At 48.4% G+C, this 15,644-nt stretch overlaps 1 protein-coding gene across 2 annotated transcripts in view; it reads right to left on the reverse strand.

The window, feature by feature from the left end:
* The window catches only part of LOC138504172 (uncharacterized), a 70,070-nt gene that overhangs the window by 35,466 nt on the left and 18,960 nt on the right, over positions 1–15,644 (reverse strand). Inside the window, exon 2 of one of the 2 annotated variants that reach the window (XM_069624445.1) lies at positions 2,925–4,640. The exons of the other annotated variant lie outside the window; for it this stretch is intronic. The gene's annotated coding sequence lies outside the window, so the exon portion shown is untranslated. The remainder of the gene's footprint in view (positions 1–2,924; positions 4,641–15,644) is intronic. 2 annotated transcript variants of the gene reach the window in all.

The raw sequence follows: 15,644 nt of genomic DNA on the forward strand, positions 1-15,644 counted from the left end.
ATGCTGCTATCTGGTTCAAGTCCTTCTTGGCTCAGGTTTATCCCCATTGCTGTTTAATGTTTTTCTCAAAACCTCTATGTGATCTGATTGTTGCCCTGGGTGTTCTGTTCACAAACTACGCTGAGGATACCCAGATAATTTTTGGGTTGAACGGGGTGTACAGCGATGAGTCAATAGAGTTTTTGAAGCCATACGAAGATGGATGGAGATAAACTCTTTGGCTCTAAATGAATCAAAGACAGAGTTGCTTGTTGTTGGCACCCAACAAAAACTAAATAAGCTGGACTGTCAGTGTAAATGTTTCACGGTAAATGGTAACATAATAACAGGGTCCAAAAATGTCAAAACTTTAGGAGTTTTTTTGACTCCCACTTGTCATTCAAGAAGCACACCTCCTACCTGAAATCATCCTGCTCCTACTACATACACTTACTCTGGCAAATTCATCCATACTTATCAGAGGCAAACAGAGCCTTGCTTGCGGCTGCAATCATAAACACAAAGATTATTGCAATAGTGTCTTGATGGGTACATCCAAGCCTAATATAAAAAGGCTCCAAGTGGCTCATAATGAGCTGTGCGAGCAGTGTTTGGACTGGGCCAGCCCTCCAAGATTTCTCTTTTCGGGAGAAAATTGAACTGGCTTCCAGTTGAGCAACAAATGAATTTCAAGGGTGCTGTTAGGGTGTACAAGTGCCTCTTGGGTGATGCACACTGCTATCTCTCTGCCAGGATAAAAAGAGCCTGTATAAGGAGGACTCTGCTCAAATGGTAACCAGCTTTTATACCACCCTTGTGTGATCCTCAAGAAGATTGGTGGTGTCAGCTTCAATGCCTGGGCACCCACTACCTGGAATGCTCTCCCTCTTGATCTAAAGAGCTATTACTCCTTTTAAAAAACTGCTGAAAACTATGTTGTTTGACGGAGGAACATCTTAATTAATATTACCACCTTCTGGCTGCCTATTTAGACCGTACCCGAATGTTCTGCTTCTATGGTTTCTTTGTGTTTTCTGTCTTGTAAGCGCTTTCAGGCCTACGGGTGAGTGGTGCGATATATTCTGTGTGTATGCGTTGTTGTTGCCATAAATGTGTGATATTTTGAATGCTTCAATGCATATGTTGTATACATGCCAACAATTTGCAGCACCAGAGAGTGGAATTCTCTCAGAGAAAACAATAGATTTGAATTTCCCCATTCAATTGCATTGGAGTTAGAATTATTTTAGGAGGAAGACAGTAAAAAATAGCAATGTTTTTGTTAACATAAACGGGAGTCTCCCGCTTAAATTGGGAGGGTTGGCATGTCTAATGTCGGCGATCCTGGGAGCCACAGGAGAACCAATCGCTGTGCCACACCGGTCTGATGACGAAGTTGCTTGTGGAAGCGGAAATAATTCTCTCGGAGGGCCATCTCTGTACACCAAAAGATGAACTGCTTTGATGCATATGCCGGAGCTGCTTTATGCAACACTTCAGCTAATATTCTTAATGATACCACTTGTGTGGACCTTTCATGTATAAGGGCTCTAATTATTATTATTATTATGTCCACCGTTATGAGAATTGTGTCTCCATCCCAGAGGGTCTTACCTTTCATCGTTCCTTCACCGTAACAAAAGGTAAGACGATACTCCTGCACTGAATAGTAAACATTTTTATATTAAACAGGACTTTTTAGGTATTTAAACCTTATTCAGTTGTGAAAAGAAAAGGATGCAGCCAAACTGAGAAGTGCTAGGCTCATACAAAGATACCTTCATGACTTACAAGTTTTGTGACACTTGAGAAGGATCTCCCAAATCGATTGCCTGGCCACCTTTTTAAAAGAAGCCACCCTGCCGTTCACTGCTCCCCTTTATTAGAACTATGTGCTGGGGTTTTAGCATTGGTAGTCCGTTGTGTGGGGCTTCTTTCGAAGATGCCTTGGGCTTTTTTCTTCAAACTTCGCCACACGAGAGAAGAAACGTGTGGCACATCACATGCCTCGTAACAGAAGCAGCCCGGCCACTTATCAGTGATGCACATGGGGCTGCTGTTAAACTCTAGCAGCACCACAGAGTTCTAATAAAGAACTGGAGGGCCAACATTCCACCGGAAGCTGTGTCAGCTCTGGAAAGTGGCGCAACACCATTGAGCTGACCAGGCTTCAGCCCCCTACCAACCTGACATTTTGGGTTATGTTCACTTGTCCTGGGTGACCTACAGAGCCGTGGCTGGATAGAATAGGACACAGACGTTAAACTGCACCTGGGCTTCGCTGTTAACAAAGACCATGCAATTACTAATGTTTCATTATTAGCACCTGCATTCATATGCAGAAATCTTTAGTAGGAGAGTGATTGGATGGGTAGAAGGGGACAGGAGACCGCTCATTCTCACAGCAGTCCTTAAGTGGGTGCTTTCAGACTTAAAGGAGAGAGTTAACTGCTTGTAACATTGAAACTGCACTAGAATAGCATCATTAGAATGCGTAAAGAAGTTAGATGCCCTCACACATATAAGTTTGCCCCTCAGCCACCATCTCAGAAATTAGCGCCTCTCTCAACATTTTAAGGGTTATTCCCCTTGCCACTGAAATGTAGGTTTCATTGCGCCCCGGACCATGCACGTCATACTGGTGTAAAATAATTTTTACTTTCCATTGTTTCATATGGCAATTCTTTCCATCAGAATCACGTCCATGGCTGCTAAATGAATGGAAAATAGCTGCCTCACTTTTTGCTATCATCGAGTACAAAATGTCAGGCCTCTAGTTCTTTATTACCTCCATGTCTTCCTCGTCCCAGTACTTACTTGTGAGGATCCGACCTCCATACCAGGAATCAATTCCATCTTTTCACAAACACCCATACCTGCCCCACCCCTCCAGAGAGTACAATACTCCCCCACCCCCACAACATGTTTGTTTTTTAATTTCTTACCTACATATCAGGCGGGTGGCTTTGGCCACCTGCTGCTCCGTTGTTTCCTCTCCTTACTGGGCTTGGAGGATCACCTGTGTCTTCCCTGCCCCCTGCAGGGCTTTGTGGTGCTTGGGGGTGGCGATGTTGGTCTCCCAGGCCCCCTTGCTTAGCAGCGGGCCTGGTTGAGCTGGCACCTATCTTGTGGGCCTTGCAGGGCAGGCTCGTGTGGATGTCCTCGCTTTTGTTTCTGCCCGGGCCGGAGAGTTGCTCCAGGCTTGGGTGTCAGTGAGTGGGGGTTGAGGGTGGGGCAGTTAGATGTCATACGTGGTGATGGGAGGGGCTTCCCACTCCTACTTGTGATGCTGGGCCCGCTCCGGTCCCCAACCCCAATGCCGTTTTGTTGTGTGGAGATGGGGACGGGGCTCTGTTGTGCGCGCCCGCCTTTAGTGGTGGTCGCATGATTCATGGACTTTGCAGGGATACGGGTATGACCTGGTGTCTCCACAAGGTCCTTCTTAAAAGAAAATATGCATAATATAACAAGCGGCAGGTGTTTTGGATGCTGGGGGGCCTGGCACGACACTGGCTGGGCTTGCCTCTTTCTGACGGATGCGTGCCTGCTCCGTGCTGCTTGACTGGGTCATATAGTCACAGGGTGGGCCCAGTTGATTTAGGGAGGAGGCCTTGGGATGGTGTTTTGCCTGATTGAAATTGCTTGCACCTGGGTTGTCCTTGCAGCCTTACTTTAAGGGGCTATGCTTCAGTTTATTTCAATTCTGGTCTTTTGAGGTGCTGATGCCCGGTTCTCTGCTCTTGGTTCTTGCTGTGTTCTACTGCGGCTTTGTGAATATTTTTGCTGGTGCTTGTCTGCAGTGTCGTACCTGGCCACCAAAGCTCCTGCTAAAAGGCGGTGCAAGCTGAAGCATGTGGAGGTGAAGAATGACACGCCAAGATCTCTATCTTCATCTACAGACTCTGACCGACGCTCTTCCAAGCGTAAGAGGGCCTCTACGGTGCAGGATAGGTTGTTAGTCAACATTTCAAGGAAGGCTCTCAGGAGGGAGACTGGTGTGCGGAAGAATTCCAGATGCTCCAAACTCTAGTGCTGTCGTCCTACTTCTTATTTTGACTGGGAGTCCTCCTCATCTTCCTCTGCGGTGCAGGCCCAAAGGTGAAGATCCTAAAGGGAAGTATCTGGATAAAGAGGTGCTGGCTGCAAAGTTTGTGCAAGTGACAGAGTACATGCACATGAGTTGCATCAACTGCCCCTTGTGCCTACTATGGTGTCCTGTTCCAGGACTACCGTTACTGCCTGAGATTAGGGAGGAAGTCCTCAAGGATTTGCAGGAACCTGAAAAAGTGGAAATTCCTTGCTTTATGGATAGAGAACCTGGGGGAGCGGGCACCACACAAGTGTAAATGTACTTTTGTAATAGCTTGGAATCTGTATGTGGTCATGTAGCCAAAAGAAGTCTCTCTTGCAAAAGGGACTAAACGTAAAGGGAGCTGCATATTTCTTGTTAAGGTAACTAAGAAGATTGGAAGGACCTTGTGTGCAAGAAATCCACTAATATTCAATATTCCTTTATATGATGATAATGAGATATGTCATTGATTTCAAATAAAAATCTGAAATTTGGTGGGGAGATGTTTTGAAACCATTTATTTTAGAGATACAGACAAGTCGAAAGTCCAATGCATTTCGGACGGATGCCCTTCTTCAGGGACCTTGGACTACACAAAGACAAAAAAGAAACACATTAAAATGCTAGTATGGGACTTGATTCTAAAACAAATAGTATCAATAATCTTAAATTATTTGGTGAAGCACATTTCCTACCTCCCTTTATATCTTGTTTATTCTGGTCCATGTCAATTCTGTAAATAATAAGTATCAGAAAATATATGGTCACTCTAAATGGTGCCTCTAAGGTCCCCCCACACCCAGTTGGCCTGTCCCCCCAACCAGACCCACACATTGATGGCCCCATCCAGCATCCCTCAAGAACCAGACTTTGATGGGCCCATTCACCCTCCCTCCAAACCCACACCCAGTCATCCTACCCCTCTCTCCAGACCCACATACAGTATGCCATACCGGGTTGCTGCATCCCTCCCTCCAGACCCACACCTGCCATGCCTCAGGGTCCCCATTTGCTCTTCCTCCGTGCCCACCCTGAGATGCCTAGTTTCTCCCTCCAGACCTACACCTAAATTCCCCCACCCCAAACTTCGGCACCCATGTGCCGCACTCCTGTAGACCCGCATGCCCCCAGCAGTCCTGTAGACCCACATGCTCCCAACCGTCCCTTCAGACCCACATTCCCGATCCCTCCATTGACACACATGCCCGATCCCTCTCTCGATTCCAGCATGCCGCCACATTTCCCCCCAGACCCAAATGCCCCATCCAGGGGGCAAAATGTCAAGTTGTCAAAATGTCAAAATGTCAGAAATAAGTCACTTGCTGCCTCAATTCTATGCATACACACAGCACACACGTTACTACTGCTCGGAAGTGAAATTTCACTAGGCAATGGCTAGGGGATAGTGCATATTTTGCACCCTGACCCACCCATCCCTCCGGACCCACATGCCATCTCTCCCTTCAGATTTATACTCAATTGCCCCATCCCTCCCTTCATATCCACACTCATATGCCTCATTGCTCCCTCCACATTGGTATCAGGTAATATTGTCCCCGTATATAATGTCGCCATACATATAGTCGCAGTGAAATGGCATAGGCAACATTATATATGGGGACAATATATGGGGTAAATATGAGTGGGGGTTGCAGAGGGTGTCCCCTGCTACCGTTATAAAAAACAAAAAAGGATGAGGGGGTTGCAGTGGTGTCCCCCGCATGTTCCTTATGATAATGTCTCCTCAAAAAACAGCGCCATTCTTGCATGGCAAAGGTTTTGCTGAGACATTATCACATGGATCCTCCATATCCACACCCAGATGCCCCACCCCTCCCTCCAGATCCACACCCAGCTGTAACATCCTCCCACCAGATCCACATCCGATGTCCCCATTCCTCTCTCCTGACCAACACCCAAGTGCCCCATACTTCCCTCCAGATCCATGTCCAGATGCCCATCCCTCCCTCCAGATCCCTATCCAGATGCCCCATCCCTCCCTCCATACCCACACCCAGATGCCCCATCCCTCCCTACAGATCTACACCCTGGTGCCTCATCCCTCCCTCTGGATCCACATCCAGATGCCCCATCCTCCCACCAGATCCACACCCAGGTGCCCCATCCCTCCCTCCAGATCCCCAGCCCTCCCTCCATATCCACACCCAGATGCCTCATCCCTCCCTCCATATACACATCCAGGTGACACACCCCTCCCTCCAGATCCATATCCAGATGCCCCATCCCTCCCTACAGATCTACACCCTGGTGCCACATCCCTCCCTTCAGAGCCACACCCAGGTGCCTCATCCTCCCACCAGATCCACATCCGATGTCCCCATTCCTCTCTCTTGACCAACAACCTAATGCCCCATCCCTCCCTCCAGATCCATACCCAGATGCCCAATCCCACCCACCAAAACTGCAGCACGGTGGCCCCATCCCTCCATCCAGGTGCACCATCCCTCGCTCCAGAGCCGCACACAGATGTCTCATCCTGCCTTACAGATCCAGACCCTGGTGCCCCCATTCCTCCCTCCAGATCCAAATCCCAAAATCCAGATCCCTCCAAATACAGAACCCTAGTGGCCCCATCTCTCCCTCCAGGTCCACACCCAGATGCCCCATACCACCTCCAGGGCTGCCCCCAGATGCCCCATCCCTCTCTCCAGATTCCACACCCAGATGCCCCATCCCTGCCTCCAGATCTGCTTCAGCTGCCCCATTTCTCCCTCCAGATCTACACCCAAATGCCCCACCTTTGCCTCCAGAGCCACACCCAGATGCCCCATCCTCCCACCAGATCCGCACCCATTTGCCCCATCCCTCCCTTTAAATCCACACCCAGATGCCCCATCCCTCAAACCAGAGCCAGCCAGATGTGTCGTCCCTCAATCCAGATTCACACCCAGGTGTCCCCAATCCTCACTCCAGATTCACACCAAGATGCTCCATCCCTCCCACCAGATCCACAGTCAGATGCCCCCTCACCAGATCCACAGCCAGATACCCCATCCCACCCCCCCAGATCCACACCCAGATGCCTCATCCCTCCTTCCAGATCCGCACCCAGGTGCCCTGTCCCTTGCTGCAGAGCAGCACCCAGATGTATCATCCCTCCCACCAGATCCGCACCCAGATGCCCCATCCATATGCCCCATCCATCCCTTTAAATCCACACCCAGATGCCCCATCCCCCAACCCAGAGCCACAGTCAGATGTCTCATCCCTCACTCCAGATTCACACCCAGGTCTCCCCAATCCTCACTCCAGATCCACAGCCAGATACCCCATCCCACCCCCCAGATCCACACCCAGCTGCCCCATTCCTCCTTCCAGATCCGCACCCAGGTGCCCCGTCCCTTGCTGCAGAGCAGCACCCAGATGTATCATCCCTCCCACCAGATCCGCACCCAGATGCCCCATCCATCCCTTTAAATCCACACCCAGATGCCCCATCCCTCAACCCAGAGCCACAGTCAGATGTCTCATCCCTCACTCCAGATTCACACCCAGGTCTCCCCAATCCTCACTCCAGATCCACAGCCAGATACCCCATCCCACCCCCCAGATCCACACCCAGATGCCCCATTCCTCCTTCCAGATCCGCACCCAGGTGCCCCGTCCCTTGCTGCAGAGCAGCACCCAGATGTATCATCCCTCCCACCAGATCCGCACCCAGATGCCCCATCCATATGCCCCATCCATCCCTTTAAATCCACACCCAGATGCCCCATCCCTCAACCCAGAGCCACAGTCAGATGCCTCATCCCTCACTCCAGATTCACACCCAGGTCTCCCCAATCCTCACTCCAGATTCACACCAAGATGCCCCAAACCTCCCACCAGAACCACAGCCAGATGCCCCCTCACCAGATCAACACCCAGTTGCCCCCATCCCTCCCTTTAGGATACACCCCCAAATGCCCCATCCTTCCCTCCAGATCCACACCCAGATGCCCCATCCCACCCTGTAGATCCACACTCAGATCCCCCATTCCTCCCTCCAGATCCGCACCCAGGTGCCCCGTCCCTTGTTGCAGAGCAGCACCCAGATGTCTCATCCCTCGCTCCAGAGCCGCACCCCGGTGCCCCCATCCTTCCATCCAGATCCACAGCCAGATGCCCCATCCCTCCTTTTAAATTCACACCAAGATGTCCCATCCCTCGCCCCAGAGCTCCAGCCAGATGCCTCATCCCTCACTCCACATTCACAGCCAGATGCCCCATCCCTCCGTCCAGATCCGCACCCAGATGCTCCATCCCTCCTTCCAGATCTGTATTGTAGGGGAGGCATGGTATCACAAGTATGACACTGACACAATGGATACAATTTGTAAAACCTTTATTGAAAATGTTGGCACTGGAGAAACTCCTACTTTGTCCTGTAACTAGGATGGGAGTAGTATTGACCATCAAACAATAAACAAAACAGTCATAGTGGAGTCTGTCCGATCAAAATGGCCTATGCTAATAAAACCTAATGCCTGCCCTATCTCTTGTACAAAAAGTGTAAAAAGGCAAAATGTATGCGAAGGAAAAAGCAGTGTTCAAAAGAATAAATGTGATTGAACAAGCTCTCCTGCCCATGTTAGACCACACTGGGTAAGGCTGTCCCTGTAGGCAGGATGACGCATTCCTGCTCGGTTTCCAAAACTAAAAACAATTCCAAACCGTGGTTTAAGGTCCGCCTGGCCTTCCACGTTAAAGTCTCTTTTCTTGACTTTCAAAATTGTACTTCAACAAAAAGTTCTCAAAGGTCCCCCTCTGTTCGGCTCAGACCGTTCACATCAAAGTTCAACACAAACTTGCAACGGGGCTCCCTTTGTCATGATGCCTACCGCCAGGCATCTGGACCAAGCCCATCAGCCCCGGGAGCAGGCATCTAGACATTTAGTAAAACCTCAGCAGCCCCGGCAAGGGGCTATCTGGGTTCAGTCCTGGCGCCTTAGACCATGCTGCAAATGACTCCAATCCAACATGAAGCCTGAAAGGGACTATTTTTCTACAGGGACTATCTTTTACTCGGGTGTGGTTCTAGGGACTTCTTGCCTGTGACTATTTTTGAGGCTATTTAAACCACGCCCGACCAGCAACACACGCTTCGCGTTATTCTGCATCCAGCAGCGTAACGCTCACCGTGCCTGCAGCCTGCATCCAGTCTTCTGCCACGCCCGCCTCGAATCCGGAGCTCCTAAAACAAAGAGGAAAGAAAGGGACAAGGTTAGAAAATGAACTTATTTCTATTCCACACCTGATTCTGGATCCATCTCGTCTCCGGACCTGTAAAGAACATCATTTCTGCACGCGCCGCACCTCCAGCTGCAGCGCCGCGCCATACTCACCAGTCTTCACAGCATCCTTCGGGTCGGCGCTGCCTCCATCATTTCTTCGCCGAACTTCGGCACCTAGGAGACAAAAGAAAACCACAAGGTGAGCCGAGGGAACCAACAAATATAATTCTTACCACCATAGACTTACCTGATTTACCACCGGAGGCATCCTTTTGTGACTCTCCATATTTTTACGTGCTGCATCTGTAAAGAGAGACAAAACAACACGTTTTCCACGTGCAACATTTACCGGACAGCGCCAGGTAATACAAACTCTTACCTGAGCACCACCATACAAACTCTTACCTGAGCGCCACCAGCTGCCACAAGAGCATCTTTTCACGAGCCAGCTGCAAGACAAGAAAGGAAGGGGGGAACAAGAGTGAACATCGGACATATTGAACTCTATGAACTTAATACTTACTGGTCCTCACCAGGAACCTCAGAGTCAATACTCTCCGGAACTCTCCCAAGCCTTCAAACCAGTGAAGTAACTGGAATCGACGCGCCCCTGCAAATCCACGCAGGATGGAGAGCTCATCTTTCAAGAATATAAGGTGAGATTGCTGTGAGGGTATTTCGGAGGTGATTAGTTGGGGAGGACTGTGGGGGTGCCATCACTTGAATCCACAAGTGGCTAAATCCATCTCTCCACTTGCAGGAGAATATTTCTACGGGTTAAGCAGACAAGATTAGGAGGTCAGATCCAGTCAGTCATTGCTGCACTACGCATCACGTGGGTGGAGACCGCAGCTGTCCGGGTCTGACCGACGCCCCTGTGGGAGCCAGGTGAGCGTAACACCCTTCCCCAAGCTTATACTTCGGGTCTCCCTCAATCGGGCTCAGACCACTTTCAGATGTCTAAGAATTTCGAATGTGGCTGGCTCTCTTTACAGACCAACGCAGGACCACTTCGACTCAAAGTTCACGTCTACACTTGCTTATTTCACTTTTGCTGTTCATTCAATTTATTGCTTCAAACAAAGTACCTTTCACGGAGACGTTCGAGTGGGCTACTTCCTTCCGCCAGACCACTCCGTTACTTAGTATTGCTGCTCTCACAGCTGTCTTTACTTCAAAGTTCATTCACAGGTCTGCCTTTCTTCACGTCTCATCCACACGAGTGCAGCCTTCACTTGCGGTATAATGTTGCTACTTCATTCGCTTTAACACACACCGGTCTTTCAGGTCACTTGCCAACTCACCGGCTGTGTGAGTCTCTTTCTTGTTTTGCTATTTCCAATTCACGAGTCAAGGTTAGTACCACAGGCTTGGCCTTGCCTTCCCAACTCTGCCGTTGACCCGGGAGGGTTGCTGGTGTATTTGAAACACAATGCAGTCTTCACTTATGGGATCTGGCCTTCTCCATGTGTCTTTCACAGTCTGTCTGAGGCAACAACCTCTTGGGTTTTTCGGCCCGATGCTCTCGTCCCTTGGTCCATTGCTCTGCTCCAGTAGGTGTACCTTTGTCCCAGAAGTTCAGCTCATACTCGTGTTCCGCCTTGCTCAGAGTGTGTCTTTAGGTGTTGCCTTTTATTTGTGTAAGGAGAGCTTAGTGTAAAGTGCCTAACTTTGCCTGACCCGATTAACGGGACATCTCCAGTACAATGTGAGAGAACTAGTCTGGTTATTCTCAGTCACCCCCTTATCTTCCTCGGCCCAGTGTTTGTGTAAAAAGGGGGTGGGGGATTTGGGACTTCGGAAAATCCTACAAAATAGGATGGGGTAGATGAACAAAAAACAGAGGAATACCATGTCTCACCATTGTCTGCCTCACCCCCACTCCCCGAAGACCCCTCACCCAGGTGATCCTCCCACACTGGTTCACCCCCAGGCTCTGGATCCAAAAGGCAATGGCCGTGCCCTGGCAACCTGAGAGAGAGATCCCTGGGTACTAGCTGGTGAGACACCCTCTGGTTTCTCACAGTACCCAGATGCCCCATCCCTCGCTCCAGAATCACACACAGATTTTACATCTCTTTATCTAGATCCACACCAGGGTACCCTATCCTCCCACCAAATCCACATCCAATGCCCTCACCCCTCTGTCTAGACCAACACCCATATGCCCATCCCTCCCTCCAGATCTCACCCAGGTGTCCCCTCCCTCCCTCCAGATCCACTCCCAGATGCCCCATATTTCCCTCCAGATCCAAACGAAGATGCCCCATCCATCCCTCCAGATCCACACCCAGATGCCCCATCCTCCTACCAGATTCACATTCGATGCTCCATCCCTCCCTCCAGATCCACATCTGATTCCCCATTTCTCTCTCCCGACCAGCACCCAGATGCCCCATCCCTTGCTCCAGAGCCACACCCAAATGCCCTATCCCTCTCTCCATATGCACACCCAGGTGCCTCCATCCCTGCCTCCAGAGCCACACCCAGATGTCTCATCTCTCCCTCCCGATCCACACCCAGATGTCGCATCCCTCGCACCAGAGTTTCACTTAGATGTTTCATCCCTCCCTCCAGATCCACACCCTGGTGCTCCCATAACTCCCTTGTTTGTTTGTATGTTTTATTACTTGTATTGTGCACCAGACCTGTGAGTATCAGGGCGCAGAGCATAAGATAATTTACAGCTTAGTTACATCACAAGGTAGTACATTACATATGATATTATAAAGGACATAGAACAAGCAGATACATGGAAGTAGATTAAAGTCATAGGCATGACATAATCCCAAGAGGGGGTAAATACAAAAGAAGGTAATAAGATAACTACTGGCTACATAATTACAAAGGAACACAAAAGGATAGGTGTCAGGAACAGGGCTAGTTGTCTAAGTCTTTAAGCCATTTTGTTATATTCTGGCGGAACTTTGAGTAAGATTGATCTGCTCTCAATGTGGGGGGCAAGGAGTTTCAAAATTGGGCAGCCCAGGAAGCTGTTACCTCCGACTCTTGCTAGCTTGAATCGTGGGACTAAGAGGCCGTTAGTATTGGATCATCTGGTGGTTCTGGACAAGGCTTTCCTAGTGAGTCGTTCTGTTAGGTAACAGGGTGCCGTGTTATTCAAGCATTTGTATGTAAGTGAGGCAACTTTTAATTTAATTTTGTCATGTGTGGTGAGCCAAAAATTAGATCTTCTAATGTCAGAGATGTGGTCTCTCTTGGCAATACCCAGTGCTGCTCTAAGGGCATTGTTCTGGAGGATTTGGATTTTCTTAATGGTTTGTTTATCAGCCCCTATGTACAACGTGTTGCAATAGTCTAATTTTGACAAGATGAGTGCCCTAGCCAAGGTAATACAACTGTTGTCAGACAGAAAGGGTTTGCCTGCTCTTATCAGTTTACAAGTATATGCCGTAGCCGAGGCCATGGCATTGACATGCTGGTTGAAGGAGAGGGTAGAGTCCAGGTAGAAACCCAAAGTTTTCACCTCCTTAGCAACAGTGATAATATTGTTGTCAATCTTAAAGGCCGAGTATTTAGGGCTCACTTTTTTGAGGGTTGATGTCGTGCCCAGAATAATGATCTCAGTCTTATCATCATTCAGGCATAGTCCATGGGTTGTCATCCATGCCTGGATGATGAGATATACCCTATTCACCAAGGCCAAATCCTTGTCATAATCCCCAGTAAGTGGGAGGAGGATCTGAGTATCATCTGCATAGGTAGTGTAGGTGATACCAAGATGATCCAGATCATCGAAAAGGGGCTTTGTGAAGATGTTATATAGGGTATGTGAGACACAAGATCCCTGAGGGACCCCACAAGTAATGGGGATGGGGTCTGCAGCTGCAATGGGAGAGAAGACTCTCATGGTCCGATTGCTTAGAAAGGATTGTATCCAGGTTATGGCCTCAGCAGAGAAGTGAGCGGCCGTATCCAAGTGTCTGCATAGGAGCCTGTGGTCTACGAGGTTGAATGAAGCCTATAAGTCCAGGAGGAGAAGGAGGGCTGATTTACCCTTGTCCCAAAGTTCATCTATCTAGGCCTTTAAATCTATTAATGCTGTTTCAGTCACATGCTGAGGCCGAAAGCCAGATTGACGTGATCCTAATAGACGGTTAGATTCCAAATGTTTTTGTATTTGTGAGTAGGCAATTTTGTCTATGATTTTCAGAAGAAAAGGCACTGTAGTAATCGGGCAGTAGTTTGTAGGTATGGATGGGTCTAATGTCTGTTTTTTAAGTAATGGGAGTACCCAAGATTCTTTAAGGTTGGATGGGATAATGCGTGTTGAAAAAGAGGCATTAATGAGTTTCGTGATGAATGGGGACAAGTCTCTGGCTGCATCCTTTAAGGGTTCAGCAGGGCATTGATCACCCTGACAGTTAGAGGGTTTAAGAGATAGAATGATTTTTTTTTTTAAACTTTATTTACACAACAAAACCCAAGACAATCAATGTACAACAAATAAAACATGGTAAACAATACAAGAAAAGCACAGCATTTTACACAGTTCAATGTACAGAGTGAGATATGCAATACCGCAAACCCCCAATAAATCAAACAAATCTCTCAATCACCCCCCACCCAGCAACCACAATGTAAGAATAGCTGCAAAAATCTAGCCCATAATTTTTCAAACAAAGCCAATTTACCAAGTCTCCTATACATCACTCTCTCCATATTTTTTCAGTTTATAATTATAGTGACTTTAGAGAACTTAAAGCAGGGGGGTTCAGCAGAGTTATTTGGTAGTGCATGATCAGTTGTGGTAGGAGCGGTACTAATTAGTAAGGCTTTTTTCTTTACGATTTTTGTTTGTAGGGTCATAACTTTATTAGCTAGTGCTTGCTGTATGTTAGCTTTATCTTTAGTGCAATTATCTAGCACTGGGGTAGGGGCTTCTAGCTCTTTCAAAATGACAAAGAGCTCCTTCATGCTAGATTTGGGTTGTGAAATTCAAGAATTATAGGATTCATGTTTAGCTATAAGTATTTCATTTTTGTAGAGGGCAGTTATAGTACTCAGGTTGGTCTTGTTTTCCTCAGATGGTAGTGATCTCCAGGATGCTTCATACTGGCTTTTTTTTTTACGCAATGCTTTAAGGTGTGGAGTGTACCATGAATTAAGATGGGCTTTCGGTTTACTTTATCTCATTTTCAGTGGCGCTATTACATCTAGTGACGTGGACATAACTTGATTATATTCCTTGACCAATGCATCAGGCCCTAAGTTTCAGGGCGTGCATTGAGAGTAGGGATAATGAGCGGGAGTAAGTTATCATAGGTGATGTTCTTTTTGTGGAGGTGGAGCTAGCGAGATAGGCATGGAGATAGGTTTTTCAGTAGCTACGGAGAAGGTCACTAGGTAGTGGTCTGTCCAAATCTGAGGTGATATGGATGCAATTAAGGCATTGCAATTGTAGTCTGCCACCCAATTGAGTGTTCTTCCTTTGTTATGAGTGGAATGAAGCACTCTCTGGGTGAGGCCTAGTTCAATTAGAGTGTTGGTCATGTAGTGGCAGATGTGTCATTGGGATCGTTGAATCCTAAGTTCATATCTCCCAGTAGTAGGACTTGAGAAGAGTTTTTTAAGTTGTTGGACAAGATGTTAGAGATATCTTCCTCAAAAGTACCAATATGGCCTGGTGGTCTATATATCAGAAGGATCGTGAGGGTCTGAGAGTTGTTGATGGTAAGCTTAGCTGTGAGATAATGACATGAATTAATGTCGAGGGAGGGCGCAAGTCTAATCGGGGGAGATTAGATTTAGCAATGAGGGCAATGCCTCCTCCTCGTGCTTCATTTCTTGAAATCAATACCCAGATGTCCCATTGTCCCACCAGAATCCACATCTGATGTCCTCATCCCTCCCTCTAGATCAACACAAAGATGCCCATGCCTAGCTCCAGATCCACACCCAGGTGTCCCCATCCCTCCCTCCAGATCCACACCCAAATGCCCCATGCGTCCTTTCAGATCCACACCCAGAAGGCCCTTTGCTCCGTCCATATCCACACTGAAATGTCTCATCCCATCCCTTCCTCCAGATCCACACCGAGGTCCCTCCATCCCTCCTTCCAGATCCACACCCAAATGCCCCCTCCCTCCTTCCAGATCCATACCCAGGAGGCCCTTCCCTCTCTCCAGATCCATACCCTGGTGCCCCCATCTCTCCCTCCAGACCCACACTGAAATGTCCTATCCCTTACTCCAGATCCACACCCATATGCCCCATCCCATCCCTTCCTCCAGGTCCACACCCAGGTGTCACCAACCCTCCCTCTCTCCAGATTTGCACCCAAATGCCCCATTCCTCGCTCCAGAGCCATACCCATATGTTTCATCTCTCCCTCAAGA

Source organism: Ambystoma mexicanum, chromosome 11 (genome assembly GCF_040938575.1).
Source record: "Ambystoma mexicanum isolate Mex_15411 chromosome 11, UKY_AmexF1_1, whole genome shotgun sequence".
Classification (NCBI taxonomy): domain Eukaryota; kingdom Metazoa; phylum Chordata; class Amphibia; order Caudata; family Ambystomatidae; genus Ambystoma; species Ambystoma mexicanum.